At 41.8% G+C, this 15,570-nt stretch overlaps 1 long non-coding RNA gene across 2 annotated transcripts; it reads right to left on the reverse strand.

The window, feature by feature from the left end:
• Window positions 1-233: 233 nt before the first annotated feature.
• Window positions 234-13,012, reverse strand: LOC115949206. Of its 2 annotated transcripts, XR_004082793.1 has the most exons (3): window positions 12,833-13,012; window positions 11,931-12,075; window positions 234-1,790 (listed from the first exon to the last, which is right to left on the reverse strand). It is a non-coding gene; the product is annotated as an uncharacterized LOC115949206 (long non-coding RNA). The 2 variants fall into 2 exon arrangements; XR_004082792.1 differs by lacking the exon at window positions 234-1,790 and having other exon boundaries at window positions 11,479-12,075.
• Window positions 13,013-15,570: the final 2,558 nt, after the last annotated feature.

Genomic DNA, 15,570 nt, shown 5'->3' on the forward strand with positions numbered 1-15,570 from the left:
ATACAGAGAACAGGACTGATGTATAAGCTATGAAAAACAGGAATATGTTGAGAACGTACCCTTGGGATATCAATCCACTCAATGGTGAAGGAAAAACAACAGTTTACTTTGTTTCCTTTGAATCCGTCATGTCAACACAGAAGCTGGACTGTTACAAGGAGAAACCCAACTGCCCTGGTTTTACTTGCAGTGGGATAATTACAAAATAAAGGAAACCATCAGCCAAGCCAACAAACTATACAAGTACATTTTATTTAGAGATACACATAGTAAGATGCACAAATACTTTTTGTTCACCAATTTTCAGATCACGCAACCTCAAGTAGTATAAAAAAACAAACTGCAGTTAATTACAATTATCTAAGTAACAGGGCAGCAGTAAAAGACCTGTATGCCAGACTACAGCATGTTTAACAATACTCAGATGAGAATGTACAGATCTAGGTATTTAAAAAGCTCGTGGGGCATTGCCACATACACTAACATGCTTTTTCAAAGAGCAACATCTTTCTGGTATGTGAACACAATAAATTGGTTAATGCAAGATGGAAAATTAGGCTCTTAATAGATACATAGAATCATAGTATGTTATGGGGTTGGGATGGACCTTAAAAATCATCTTGTCTCAACCCCCCTGCCATAGGCAGGGATACCTCCCACTAGACCAGGTTGCTTAAGGCCTTATCCAACCTGGCTTTGAACGCTGCCAGGATTCGGGCATCCACAACTTCTCTGGGCCACCTGTTCCAGTATCTCACCACTCTCACAGTAAAAAATTTCTTCCTAATATCTATCCTAAATTTCCGAATTTCTTTCAATTTTTACCCCTTACTACTTGTCCTGTCTGCAGTTCCTGATGAGGAGTCCCTCTCAGTCATCCCTGTAGCCCCTTCAGATACTGGAAGGTTGCTAAGAGATCTCCACGCAACCTTCTCTTCTCCAGGTTGAACAGCCCCAACTTTCTCAGCCTGTCTTGGTAGGGGAGGTGCTCCAGTCCTCTTATCAATTTTATGGCCCTCCTCTGGACTTGCTCCAACAGTTCCATGTCCTTTTTATGTTGGGGACCCCAGAGCTGGACACAGTACTCCAGGTGGAGTCTCACAAGAGCAAAGCAGAGGGGGAGAATCTCCTCCCTTGACTTGCTGGCCACGCTCCTTTTGATGCAGCCAAGAATTTTGTTGGTTTCTGGGCTGTGAGTTCACGCTGTCGGCTCATGGTGAGTTTTTCATCAACCATCACCTCCAAGTCTTTCTCCCAGGGCTGCTCTCAATCACTTCTCTGCCCAACCTGTTGGTGTGTCTGGGACTGACATGACCCAGTAGTAGGACCTTGCATTTTGCTTTCTTGAACTTCATGAGGTTTGCACAGACCCACCTCTCAAGTGTGTCAAGGTTCCTGTGGATGGCATCTCTTCCCTCCAGCATATTGACTGCACCACACAGCTCAGTGTCATCAGTAAATTTGCTGAGGGTGCCCTCAATTCCACTGCCCATGTTGTGTCCACGTCCACATTTCCAGATCAAATTAACAATTTTCCTCCACATGGCAAATTAAGAGTTGTGACTGACATGTGGAAAGCAAGCTGTAAAAATCACTGTTACATTGTCCATGTGGTCAAGCAACACACAGATGACCTAAAATGATCAGTTCTTCAGAAGAGTCCAGAGTACTTAATTGCATTTAGCAAGCTGGCAGAAGAACTGTAATCCAAGATCCGAGCTCTTTGCACCCACAGAGTTCTTCCACGTGAGAAATTTCAATTCTCAAATTTCAAGAACCCCATGTTCCACCTGCAAGCACACAACCAGATCATGTATTGTTGAATTTACTTTTTAATTCCCATCTAAATGGAGGGAAAGGTAGGAAGTGGTGCTGATCTGAGAGTATAGCTGCATTAGTTTAAAGTTATATTTAAAACACATGGAACCTGGACTCTTCTCTCCAGTGTCTCTCTCAAATCTAGGAATTTCAGCAGGTTCCACTGCTCAATGCAATCCCTATTTTGGTTTTAAATAGGGATAGTGCTGAACAGTGCTTGGGAAAGACTGGCAAGGACTGTTGTGGAACTCTCAAGGCTTCCATTGCTCAAACACTCCATTACCAGCTCATTTCTGAGCATAGCCAGCCTTTGTCATTACTGCTGGCCAAAGCTAATAATTTTTGCCTTTTGAGCACAGAGTTAATCTCATAGTCCTACAATAGCAAAGTTTTTTCATCATCCATGAAATATGCAAAAGACAAAAAGTCTGTGGAGAAAGCCTTTAAATGGGACCAAGTCAGCAAAAAAGTCACCAATGCACCCTCAATTTTGCTTTCAGTTTAGTTATAACACCGAGTAGCAGCCAAAGATGCCGGTTCTTTAGTTCACTAAAGCACCACTGATCAGATTAACAAACTGGGTGCAGATGCAGGGCACATCCACTTCCTGATCTGCTGACATCCACCTTATAATATGAATGCAAGAGAATTTCAGCTTCTGTAGAGTATGCAGGAATGGAGTCTCCCCTTCCAAGGTAGGCAGCCAGCCACTGAAGTTTATGGTAAAAGCACAGAGCGATCTTTCTACACAGGGCAACAGGTTTTCTTTTTATTATGACTCAATATTTTTCAGACTAGGCAAGCAGCTTTGAAATTACTGTTAAAGGTGAACTAAGAAGAAATGGGAGGAAAGTGCTAAAGATTAGAAAACAAAGTTAAACCAATCTGTTCTACTCTGAAAAGGAACTGTGGTAAAAGCAGGACCTTGCTGAATTTGAAGAAACTCCAAAGTTAGCAAGAACTAAAAAGAGAACTCCAGATTAAGTCTGCATTGGGGTACAGGGAAAACAGATGCAGTTAGCACAGGAAATACACATACATTAGAGCTCTGTGACCATTTATTAATGTCAATACACTGATGACTAATGATGCTGATTCTAAATACAAAGGTAGTCTCATGAATCAACAGAGTGTGGTAATGTACTTCAGTTAATAATGGATATGCATGTCCATGGAAGGCCACAGTAAGTGAAGAAGTGTTCCTGTTTCTATGTTCTTATGAACGAATTACCCTTACAGCTGGGAAGGGACATTCTCTATCAATCACACCATCCTCTATCTGCATAAGAGACAGAAACCTAGCCCAAACTCCAGATGTCAGATTAAGAACAAAGATATCCTTTTCCAATTTAGAAAACAAAGCCAAATGTGTAATGTCTTCGTATGAAAAATAAAAACTAAAAATTCCAACCCCCGCTTTTCAGAGAGAAGAAACAATTTACAAGGTAACTGAACACTGAGCCCCATGTGCAGAGACTGGTTTGACATATCTGCAATTTCCCACTGTTCCATTTGCAAGTTGCATCAATAATTTTGAACAGTTTTACCTGACAATTAAAAATGTGCACTGTAATATTTGAAGAGTGTTGTTACTATTTCACTTGACAGCTTCTGTGATAGTTCAGGATCCAGTGCTGTTTTTGACACAGCTCATGAAAGAAACAACAAGCTGAGAAAAGCTGTTAGATGGGTGGATTTTCAGGAGTTGTTAATAAACATCAGACTCTGGATTCAGAACAAAAGCCAACAAGTGTCAGCAAGCCCTGATTTTTTTTTCCAAAGGCTTTGGATCTTATTAAATATATTTGGAAAAAAAACATTAAAAACAGTTCACTGTAAGACATCATACCCTCAGGCAAGAAGTTGTGACCCCTGCACTTTTTAAAAGATCTTGTGTAGTTCGTGCATCATATACATCATAGGCCATGGGGAAGAGCCAGTATTTGTGTACACATTAACATACAAGTGTAAGAGACGGTCTGAAGTTTCCCTCATTTGCCTCACAATCGTCGCAAGGACAGAGACTAAGACCCTGAAGACCCTGACTGGAGTTCTGGCCTGGCTGAGGTGGATGCTTGCTAAGTGATTGTTTGCAGGTGTGCTGCTGTGCCGCCACCGTACACTGCTTTGAGCAGGGCCTAGCAATTAGTGGCCTGCTCTGTATGCTTACACCTGCTTCATGATACCTGCTCATCACAATAGCCCATGAATTTCCCCACCTCTCAGCCAGATGCCACCTGCTTTAGAGAAAGTCTAACTTCCTGAGGTAACTTTGGTGATCCCCCACAGAAAATTCCTCATCTGCCTCATGACCGCCCTCAAGGATGGAGATTGAAGCCCCTCCCCCAAGGGCTGAGACCCTTAAAATTCTAACATGGGGGTACTGGGCTGACTGAAGCGGGATGTCTGCCAAGTGTTGCCTGCAGATGTGTTCGCTGGACCAAGACTGGTTTCCCATAGAAACCAGTCCTGAAACAATGGGTCCTGAACTGGACTGTCTGTACTTGCTCTCAACTGACTTATTCTCCATTGTCCTGTACCTGTTCCCCTCCCAGCAGAGGACTATAAAAGACCCCTGAGCTAACCGAAGACTCCAAGATTCTCCCCAACATGACAAGACGGATCTATTGGCTGGACCATGAGGATTTAGTCTCTCCGTTGGTAGCTATAGCCCTCTCCCCCCCCCCTTTTCTCTATCCTTTATTTCCTTTCTAATCCTTCTATTGCATTTGCTGTGGGCACTCAATAAAAGGTGCATTTGTTTTGATTAATACTGAAATCCCCTTCTTGTGTTGTTTTTGCACTCTGAGATCAGTTAACGAACCATCACAATCCCTGCTTGTACTAGCAGATCGTGACAACAAGCACTCACTGATAGATGTCACAGGTAAGACTGATACCAAGAAAAACCAGTGTATTGATTTGTGTCAACACCACATCCTAACACAAATGGAACAAGCCACAAGTAACAGTACAAACCTGTTGCAACTTCAACACATACATCTTAGAAAAAGACAGTGCATGTACCCAACCCTAAGATAGTGATGAGTTTGAGATAACTTTACAAAGATCAAGGTACTAGAAGAGGAAGGCACATTAACCTCTGGTTAGACTGTTTTGGCATTATTTGGATGAGTCATAGTGATTTATATACCTTGAGACTGTGGGAGGCCTTGAAAAGGAAAAGAGATCAGGTGAATGGGCAAATGAAAAATACAAGTTTAATGAGATTTTAAGATTCAGCACCTGAATTTTCCCTTTTAATAAGGGAATCTGGAAAAGCAGTTCCCAAGAAAACAACATATTGACTCCTACATTTTTGTTCTGAGGTCAAAGAATCAATTTCTAGGACTATAGAGACCTCACACTATGTTGCAAGTGTTGTATACACCCTCTCAGTTTCAGTTCAATGACCAGAATTTGTATACAATCAAGTATTTTACTTGGTGGTTTTTTAGGTACAGAAATGGTCAGGCAGACCAGATTTTCTTAACTCTGCCAACCCTGGCACTCCATTTTAGATCTGTCTGTGCTTTCTTAGACCACAACACTCCCAGCAGGATACTAGAGGGAAAGGCCATTAGAAAATGGCACTTAATTTTAATTGGGAAGACTCCTTTCTGTCAAGAGCATTCTCCTAATTAGCCAAGTACCACATTAAGAAACCCAGCATCACAAACAAAAAGATACTTCCCAATTTAAATCCTTGAAAATTAACATGAAGAAACAAGAATTATGGGGATATCTACTTGATTTCTCTGAAAATGTTTCTGATTAAGCCCTTTTACAAGTACCTCCTGAGCAATGAATAAGTATCCCCTCTATATTTTTTAATTCCTCAGGAGTTCTGAGAGCAATACCAAACACTGTTGGACTTTTACCATTTTTCTTGTGCCCCTTGCCCATCCTCAACATGCACTGAAGTGTCCGCTTGCAGAAGCAAGGGAGAGCATAAACAGGAGATTCCTTCAGATAAGATGTGGCTATATTCCCATTTCCATTCTCCCTTGTCTGCAACACAGACAAATTCCTGGTGCCTGTGCTTCAGAGACTAAGTTACTGAAGGTACTGCAACACTCAGAAATGCATTTTAAGTTGAGGTTCTGGCTGAGGGGTGGCCAGAGAGGCACACAGGGATTTTCACTTGGCTTTAAGCTAGAGAGCATATGTCTGGATAGCACAGGAGTCCAGGGCTCAGCATGGGCTGGCCAAAGGATCAGCTTGACCTGCATCACACATAGCTCTGCAACGGTGTTCCTAGGAATGAGCTGTACCTCAGTTCAGTAATTTAGTCACAGTAGCAATTGCAATAGAAGCTAAGAACTTCTCAGACACCTTGGAAATGTAGACTTATGGAAAATAAGGTTATCAGACCACCAGAAATAGATCTCGGAGCTCCCACCTGGCTGCTGAAAGATGCTGCTGCTTTGCCAAGATGCAGTGACAGCCCATCTGTTCTTGGTTTCTTGCAAGCAAAGAAAACAGGTGATGTCTATCAAAGCCTGCTTTATTTCACATCTGCACCAGGTGAGGGATATTAATTCACAAGGTCCCTAAGTGCCTCTCATCTGAGGGGCAGAAATTAAGACACCAAACCACCACTTGACATAGCTGGATCATAACTTTAATCTGTTAATTTTGCAGCTGCAAGGTATATACAAAGCAAGTGCTCAGGTGAAGGAAGAGGATGAAATTCTGGAGAAGAGTAATTGAACATAAGTATCTTAAGGATTAAGATACAAAAAGCAGCCAAAGACTTAAAATAGAGGCAGCAAATATAGCCCCATAATGCAGTTCAGGAGTTCCCCTCATTAAGGAAGTCACAAGTCGCCCACAATGTGAATGTAACCTTTGTGGACAAAGTCCAGTAAGATCACTAGGTACTCTTGCTATGATCTTAAAAATGGATCTATGTAGAAAATGAACAACTGAGACTAGGATCAAACACCTATTAACTGTTCTTTGGTAATTTATTCACCTTGGACTAACACAAGCAGCACAGATGAGGGGAACCAAACAAATGGACTCACTTCGTTATCTCAATCCCAGAAAGCACCCAAGGAGAGCACTACCAATTCTCCCTATCAGACTTGACTGTACAAGGGAAAAAACTGGAGGAATTATCAGAAATAAGGTGAAGAGGGTGAGCACCACCCTCATTTCTCTGCTCAAGCCAACATTGCAAAGTAGCTTCTGCTTCCTTAGGAAGGTCTATCACGTAACACCCAATTGTTACTGAGACATTGCTACCCAGTAGAATCTATGATTTTATTCGTCACCTCATTCCTGGTAATTTCTCCATCTTTCTCCCTCGTACAGTCAAGTCAGCCAGGGATAATTTTACTACTGAACCCATAGTTAAGTCACTGGGTTTGATTACCTGTGATTATGAATACTGAAAATGCAATACCCAAAGATACCCAAATTAACATGGTAGTTCACTGAAAAGAGCTGAGCGATAAAATTAACTAGTTTCTACACTCATTGGCAGCACAGAAGATCTTTTCTCTGCTTCAAGTGCCTAATGTGAGATAAACTAGAGTCTGTTCCCCCCCAGAAATAGACTGTTACTGTATAATTCTCCTATTAGTGAAACATGTACTAGGGCAACTACCCAGTTCTCCGGTCTGAGCTAGCCTCAAAGGTCTGCCCAGTTAAAAAAAAACAAAACAAAGGTCTCAAGCATGGCTTGACAAAATGCCAGCAATCCCATTTCTGCTTAACAGAGGTCACCTCTGCAAGTACAATATTGTAGGAATGTGCCCCCTGTTGACAGAGTGACCAAATTATTCTTTGTCTGCTTAAAAAGGCAAAAAGCCTACAAGTTTCTCTCCCAAATTAAGTACAAAGACACCTCATAGGACCTTTGGGACTTCGCCTCAGACCTGGGGCTGTCGGACTGGACAGAGGCCAAGAGGTCCCGCCTAGGTAATTCACTAGAAAAGGAAGAGAACAAAGGAAATAATCGCTTTTGTGGGGTGTTTTAGCAGGAGCAAGGACCTCTTGCCCCTGGCTCGGTTTTTCTCCATAAGAGCTTTGTTATTTTGCCTTTTATTGAACCTTTTCCTGTTTCCAACACTACCTCATAAGCCATCCTGCTAATTTTATACCGTTCTGGGTAGCTGAGCTATCTCGGGTGTGATGGGTTTCGCTGAGAGCTCATAAGACCTGGCTCGAAGAGTAACACATCACAATATTGCGACAGTAAAAAGCTGGGATGATTTGGGGTGGAGGAGGCAATCCCAAACAGACCATTTAGATGGGCAGGAAAGAGCAAGGGAGGGAACTTGTTAAGAAACATTCAAAAAGACAGCCTGAAAATGCAAATGCCAATGGGTCTCAGCAAAGCACAGCAAGACACAGTGAGCACAACTCAGTCACCAGACTGAATTTCATGTCATCTGCTATTTGAACACCAGGGTGCACTCAACTTGCCTCCATGAAGAGATGAGAGATACCCTGATGTACAGTCATTCCTGCACTTCAATGGAAAACCACTGCTTCTCACACCATGATCCTGGGTTTCAACTGATTTCTAAACCAGTAGGGAAAAAAAATCAATTTAAATAAGAAAACCTGTCTTTTCATCCCATTTCTCCTATGACTTATATTTGGACAGTTGGCATATCATCACCTTTCTCTGCCTCTTTTTCTAACCTTGACTGGACCAAAAGTGACATATGACCAACCACAAAATACTCTGAAACGTAACATCTATAATTCTATATTGCTACAAGCATTTAAAACCACTGAAACAGTATTATGGCAGGGGGTTCTCAGGGTCTATCAATCCCTGGCTGCTGTAGGTGTCCAGATAGCAAAGTCCTGCTAAGCACAACCTGTCCAGGCCCCTCAGGCAGGCTCCCAGCCACAGGCAATCTTAGCAAGCAGCTCAGTTCTTAAGTAAGATCAGCTCTTTGGTGAATTCAGCTCTTTAGTGATTTCAGCTCTTTGCTTGCTAAGTGCCTCAGCAGACATGGGGAGAGAGAGGAGAAGGCTGTATGAGGTGCCACAGATGTGTCTTTATTGGCAGCTTCTGTGAAGGGTGACAGTGACAGCTCTTCTGCTGAACAGCGCAGAAGTAGGAGCTTATATAGGGTATAGGGGTTTTGGGAAACAGTCCAATAGTAAGGGTCGAAGCAAATATGACCTATGGTCTTACGGAGAGATAACAAGGGTCCGAAGGCGGACGAGGGGCTTCTTAGATCCAGTCATCATGACTAGGCATTTCTTATCTTAGGCAACTGACAACCAGGGAGGCCTTGCAGGCCCTGTGGCTGCTACAAAACAGGCTAGAAATTAAGTTCTCTCTGGCCCAATTTGTGTTCTTGCAGCACTATATCTAGTTTGTTCCCAGTTTTTTGGGGGGGATTTTCATACAGCAACAAGGATGGCTCCCTCCCCATGAGAAGTTATCTTTGCAAGAAAGCACCACGAAAGCAGAATACACAGAAGCATATGAAACTGGAGAAATTTTACATCATTGTCCAGATTCTTCTGAGAATTGTCCAAAGCTTCTTATGCAGAAAAAAAGTGAGGAAAAGGGCACTCACACTACCAGGCTTTAGGACCACACACTGAGGTATTTGTGATCAGTTGGCAGAGAGGGACATGTTCCAGGGGTGCCACGGTGACCTCTTCAATAACCTAGAGACTCTGCTGACTCTGCAGAAAGATCAGCCTCCATGTTTAGAGGCTAGAGCTTAGTCCATAAAAATACCCTTTTTGCCCCTTCACCCAGACCTGGAATATGCTTCACATTTATAGATCAACATCAGGGCTAGGGTTTCCAGATCAGTAGTTTTCCTTTGGCACTGCTGACACTAAGCATCTAACTAGTTGTTTCAGCAGAATTAGAGAACACTCAGAGTCAAGTGTCTAGTTTCTTTTGAAAAGAGGGGGAAAAAAAGGCACCTCAAACCAAGCCCGGCAAAACAACTAACCAGAAATTGTTCCCTGTAACAGCATGATCTTACATGGTAGCCGGAGGAATAATCCCAGAAATACACATCCTGCCATACTTCACCAAGATTTGTTTTTCTCTGTATACTTTTCAAAACCCCTAAAATAACCAAAGCAGTAAATTGCCATCACAGAACAACACAGGCACCATTACATCTTAAAAAAACAACCAACAGCTCTAAATAAAATAGTAGCTCCTTTGCTACTCCATAGTTTATAATTTCACCACGAACTGATTCAGTTTAAGCAACCAACCCACAAGGGAAGTAGAATTATGAAACACCATAAAAAAGATCTGTTTGTGAAGTACCCATGTCAGTGCTCCGTGTGAGTAAATTATACTTCTGAGACAAGTGAATGTCTGGGAGACATCTTAACAGGATTTTTCATCAGGATGGGAGGGAACTGCATTCTTTGCAGGATTTTCATCCAAGTGTCCACTACCAACCAGAAATTAAGCCCAAGTCTGACTGCTTGGCATTACTGATGAAAGATGAGAGAGACCACAAAGACACATGCGGACTAGCTCTAGGCAATCTGGCAGGAACTGCACATCGGGGATTAGAGCTACTCTACAGTGGTGTCTGTGATCTCCAGCAGACACAGAAGAACAGAGCATGTCCCAGCTTTGTCATTCTTCTCAGCTTCAGCCAACTACCTATTTGGTACCACAGCAATGAGATACAGGCACACTCTGCTCCACTGGTGACAAGGGCATAGGAAAGGCATTCATCCCAGCAGAGGACAGAGGTATCATTGACAAGCCAAGCTTAGTGCCTGCCAAAAGGCTAGGAGGAGCACCCTTGAGTCCTGCATTTTAGTGAGTATTAGGTAAGACCATCACCCTGGAATGCACACGCTTCATGGTTGAACCTGAAGGGCATTGGACCTATTCTCCCCACCCAGTCTCACATGAAGTTTGTGGGAGTTTGATTGCAGAAGGCAGCAGGGGATTCAAGGAAAACCTGAGCCTCTCCTACAGCAAGCAAGATGACAACAGATGCTGCTAGCTCAGTGTGAGCTAACAGCAAGTTATCTTGCTACATGGAAAGCTTCCAGCTTGCATTAGACAAGTTCAAGATGCACTCTTTACCCTCAGAGAAAAAAACCCAGTTTATTTATTCCATTGGCATATTAGAGGAGATGGCCAAACAGAACAGCTAAAATAGGAAAAGCTTCCACAACCTGGGACAAAAAGAGGTCCTGGGTTTTAGGCAGTTTATGAAGAACCCATGAGCTACCACAGCAGCATACTAAGGAATCTTGACTCATCTGAAAAATTGATAGATTTAGTTCATTTTGAAGGACAAGAACACTCATGTCCCTAGCCCCCATTTCCTCTCAGCACCTCTGCAGGCCCTCAATGTAATGTCATCCTGCAATAGCCACACCGCAGAACAGCCTATATAAACTCCAGTTGTGCAAGCTGATACCTGGGAGAAGCAGAATAGGAACAATGGATACATTTTCTTTTGGCACTGCTGAAAACTGCAATTCAAATACAAATGCATTTTTTAAAACTCCTGCACTTTGGGCTTGATGGGCAATACCCCAGAGGAATCTATCCCTGGGCTCCAATGAGTACATATTAAAATGACCATACTCCTCTATGTATAAACAGTGTCATTAGACTTGTACTTTTAAAAAATAAGATTAACCCAGACTAGGGCCAGGATCTACAGATAAGCTACTACTTTATCTCTTACAAATATTTTTAATATTTTTAAATTACAAGCAGTCCTCACTTCAGGTAATGGAACTGACAAAATATCTGAAGACACACAGCCCCTAGACTTTCACAGAAAGTCCAGCAGCAACCACGCTATAAGAAGGAATCCTATGTCACAGCAAAGAGGAGGAGGCACGTGGCTAAGACAGCCTAAATGTGGGGGAAGAGTCATTTGGAGTAAATACAATAAAAAAGGATTTAAAAACCCCTTCATATAAAAGACTAAGCAGGTTAAAGCAAAAATAATGGTTCAAAAACATGTACAAGACTGTTGGAAACCAACAGAAAATTGCCTAAAAATAACTTGCATTTAAACCAGAAGTCAATGGCATCACGCAATTTTGTTTTTAAAATGGTAAAGAAAAGTAGAAATCTGTGTCAAGATCAGCATTTATGAAGAGTTATCATTAGCTCCAGAGACCAGCATAATTCCCATGAAGTCCTGATGGAAGGGGGCCTCCTGCCACAAAGAGTTTCGTTCCAGATGAGTCGTAGCAGTGGGTATAAACAGCATTTGGGAAGAAATGTATGTCAGAAAAATAATTTCTCCAGGTTTCATCGTGATTCTGTTAAAGGAAAGTTTAGATTATTACTGCTGCCAAACAAACCCAAAACCTTGTTTCACAAAAGCAGAAGGTTGTTTCCAGAGCCTAAAAAGGGATCTTCTCTGTTAATACTCCTGAAGCTTCAGACAGATCAATAACAATGTTGCCCTGAAGCTTTTTCTGGGGACATTGGGGCCAAACATTGGAGAGGGGAGATGAAGGGTAGGGAAGATATTAAGTTTCCTCAGTTTTTAAAGTTACATCACAGTGATGCAAAGGATAATGGAGAAAAGTTAGACAAAGCCATTAACTGCTTTATGATAACATACAGGAAATTGAACTCAAGTGCCTGCCATGGCATTACCTCAGGAGGACAGTTTCTAATACTGCACACAATTAAATCTCTCTTGCTTTGAGTACCACATTAGAGTAGCACATTTTTAAAGGAAGACAATGAATTTTGTGTTTGAGGTTCTGAAAACTAGAAGTTAGATTGCATTAGAAAATATGAAGATATAAAATCTAGTTCATTTATGAATCAGTGCATAAGAAAAGTAGTCAGTATGCCTTACACTTGATCAACCAATCATTCAATACCCTTTCATAAAGTTTTTATAGAGAGCAATACTTCAGCACTTCTTGCTTTTCAAGATTACCGTTATTAGTTACATGATCACTGTTTGACTGGGACACATTTCATATAATAGCTTCCATTACTACAAAAAGAACCAGTGTAAACTCCTGTGTAAAGGGTTTCCTACAACTACAAGATACTCACCAGCCAACCTTTCCCAGTAGTCAACTTTAAAATTTCACTTCCTCCTAATTTCTGCTTCTGTCCATAGCAGGCATGTGGGGGCTTTTCATTCAGGAACCTCTGGGCTCGGATATCGTAAAACAATAGGGAACCTTGCCCCGTTCCCACTGTGATGATGTGCTCGTAAAAGCTCACCGATCGAATACCTGTCAAAAAGAGAAGGGACATACAATGCAGTAGTGAAAATGGATGCTTTGGCTCTGCAGTGCTGCTTCTTGATGTCTACAATTTTCTTTAAGAGGAACTACCTACTAATAGTATTCTCCATAACACACAAGTTTGGACCACACACTGCTATGGAGCAGTGCAGACAAATCTCACTGATGCTATTGAAACAGCAGCTTCAATTACATATACTACTTCCTTTCTTTTCTGATGCCATCAGATACACTGATGATGTGTAGTAAGAAGCTTCATCCTCAGCAGGCCCCAGCTCTGACAGATAAACAAAGATCACAAGCCATTTAGGATCAAAAGTAGTTTTGTTTTGCTCACAAGCCTCTAAGTGAACACACCATGAGTATGTGGGCAGCAGACAGAGGAAAGAACACACTGGTTCCCTCCACAAGCTCGCACCCTATCTAGCTATCTGCCAAGATGTGATAAGTGACTATGTGAGAAAAATTACTGTTCCAGCTGCTATCAAGTGCATTTTGCTGGTCAAGAGGCTAGCTGTAAGCAAGTATAAGCACTAGTCACTTTGCTGCTAAGACAGATCAGGATTTTAAATAATTTTGAGGCTGTTCCTGCTCAAATAATCTCATACCAGCACACCTTACTTCATAGCTAGTACTTTTAGCACTTTACCCAGCAATAAAAACAGACTAAGAATACTACAAGCAAAGCACCACCATGTTACACCAGCACATGGGAAGCTACAAGTTTCCAATCCAAACAAAACATTCAAACACAAATCAGTTATGCCATTAAAGTGAGCAAAAGAATACATTTTGTTTTCACAAAATCTTAAACTGAAGCCTCATCTTCAGATTAAAATTCAGATTAAGCTTCCTTCCCTTGGAAATACTCTTGAGGAGATTCTGTATGTAGGAAAATGTATTTGCAAAATGTCCTGTCATCTCTATTGTGCAAAAGGTTTGTTCAGTATAAGTACTCTAACACAAACAACTCTTCTATGCAGATTAAACCCCACCACATCTATGCTACTCTGTTGTACAACATAAAGGCAGGTTATAAACCCTACAGCTTTTTAAGCCCTCTTTAAAGTACCACTGAATTACAGCCTAAACAAGCATTCAAACAGGAAGGGAAAAGTTAGGCCAGATACATCCATGTGTCAACTGCTGTCACTGTACCAAGTGGGGCTGAATGTCACAAAACTTGTGACATACTGGAATACAACCAGCAGTACATGTGACAGCAGACATCCAAGGGGTGTAGATGTAGTTTACCCTTCCCCTCTGTACAGAGTCCTAACTAGAAACACATCCTCATTCTTCCATCTCCACAACCTGATGTTACATCCACGGCCACCAGCATCTGTTAAACACACTTAGAACAGGCAAGGTCACATTGTTGTGTTATAGATATGAGGTGAAGTCTTGGCTGCAGGCTTAATAGGTGGGAAACCACTGTGCAAGTCTCACACCTCTGAATCTCTAATTCAGAGAACTACAAATGCATCTGAGCAAGTTGGGAGACATCTCTTCCTCTTCATTGTTGTCCTGAACCAGGTTCTTTCACCTGGTGTGCAAGAAGCCAATCCTCACAGAGTCAATGTATTTGATTTATTTACAGCTCTGACCAGAAAGGGGTACTGGGTTGTAGATCCACAAAACCAGCACACTGAGGCACACAAAGGCCTACTTAAAAGGTTACAACATTAGGCTATTAGCACACCTTACTTAAGTCACTACTTGCCTAAGTTTCTATTGGCTTATCCTTTCTCTGCTTCGATTTAAAGGCATAGTGTCCCAAGAAATCATGGCACATGCTCGACGAGTAGTGGTCTTTTTGTGAGTAGAGGGTGCCTGAGCTAGGGATGTGTTTTTTATTATTATAATGAGCAAAGTTCATCATTAGGGCAAGTTCTCACCACAGAACCAGTCAAAACTGGGGGTTGATTGTCTCATCATTAAACATCCTGTATAAGAAAGGTATTCTCTTCTTTGTTTTGCCTCCTCTTCAAGGACTTGGTCCATCAATTTTCTGTCTTCTATATTCCCATGGTTATTGCTTCTATTGCTTAACTGCTTTGGATGGAATATGAAAGAGATGGCATATACTTTTCAATGCAATTAATTAATAAAAAGCTATAAAATACAAACCAACTGTGAATCTTTCTCTAATAAAAAAATTGAAGAAAAACTGAAGGAATCCATTTTGTACCCACTACTAAGTGGATGTTTAGGACAGGCCTTCAAGAACAGCACTTCAAATTGGCTCCTAAGGGGCTGAAGTACCTCAGAATAATCATTCCCATCAAACTAAAAGCACCACCTGTGCCTAGAACTGATCACAGTAAGCTCTTCTACATTTCCAGCACTCTACCACCTGTAGGCCTGGACTATTTGGGTCAACAAATTGAGTTTTACTCCTCAGAGGCAGCGAGCTCTACAAATCCCAGAAGGAAATGAAGATGCAGTAGCATGTCCTACACAAAGAGTAGACACAGTCTGTGCTGTGCAAGCTCTGTCCACTGCATTAACATTGCTGCCTTTGGGATTATTAAGTCACAG

This window comes from Geospiza fortis, unplaced genomic scaffold (assembly GCF_000277835.1).
Source record: "Geospiza fortis unplaced genomic scaffold, GeoFor_1.0 scaffold2166, whole genome shotgun sequence".
In the NCBI taxonomy this organism is placed as follows: Eukaryota; Metazoa; Chordata; class Aves; order Passeriformes; family Thraupidae; genus Geospiza; species Geospiza fortis.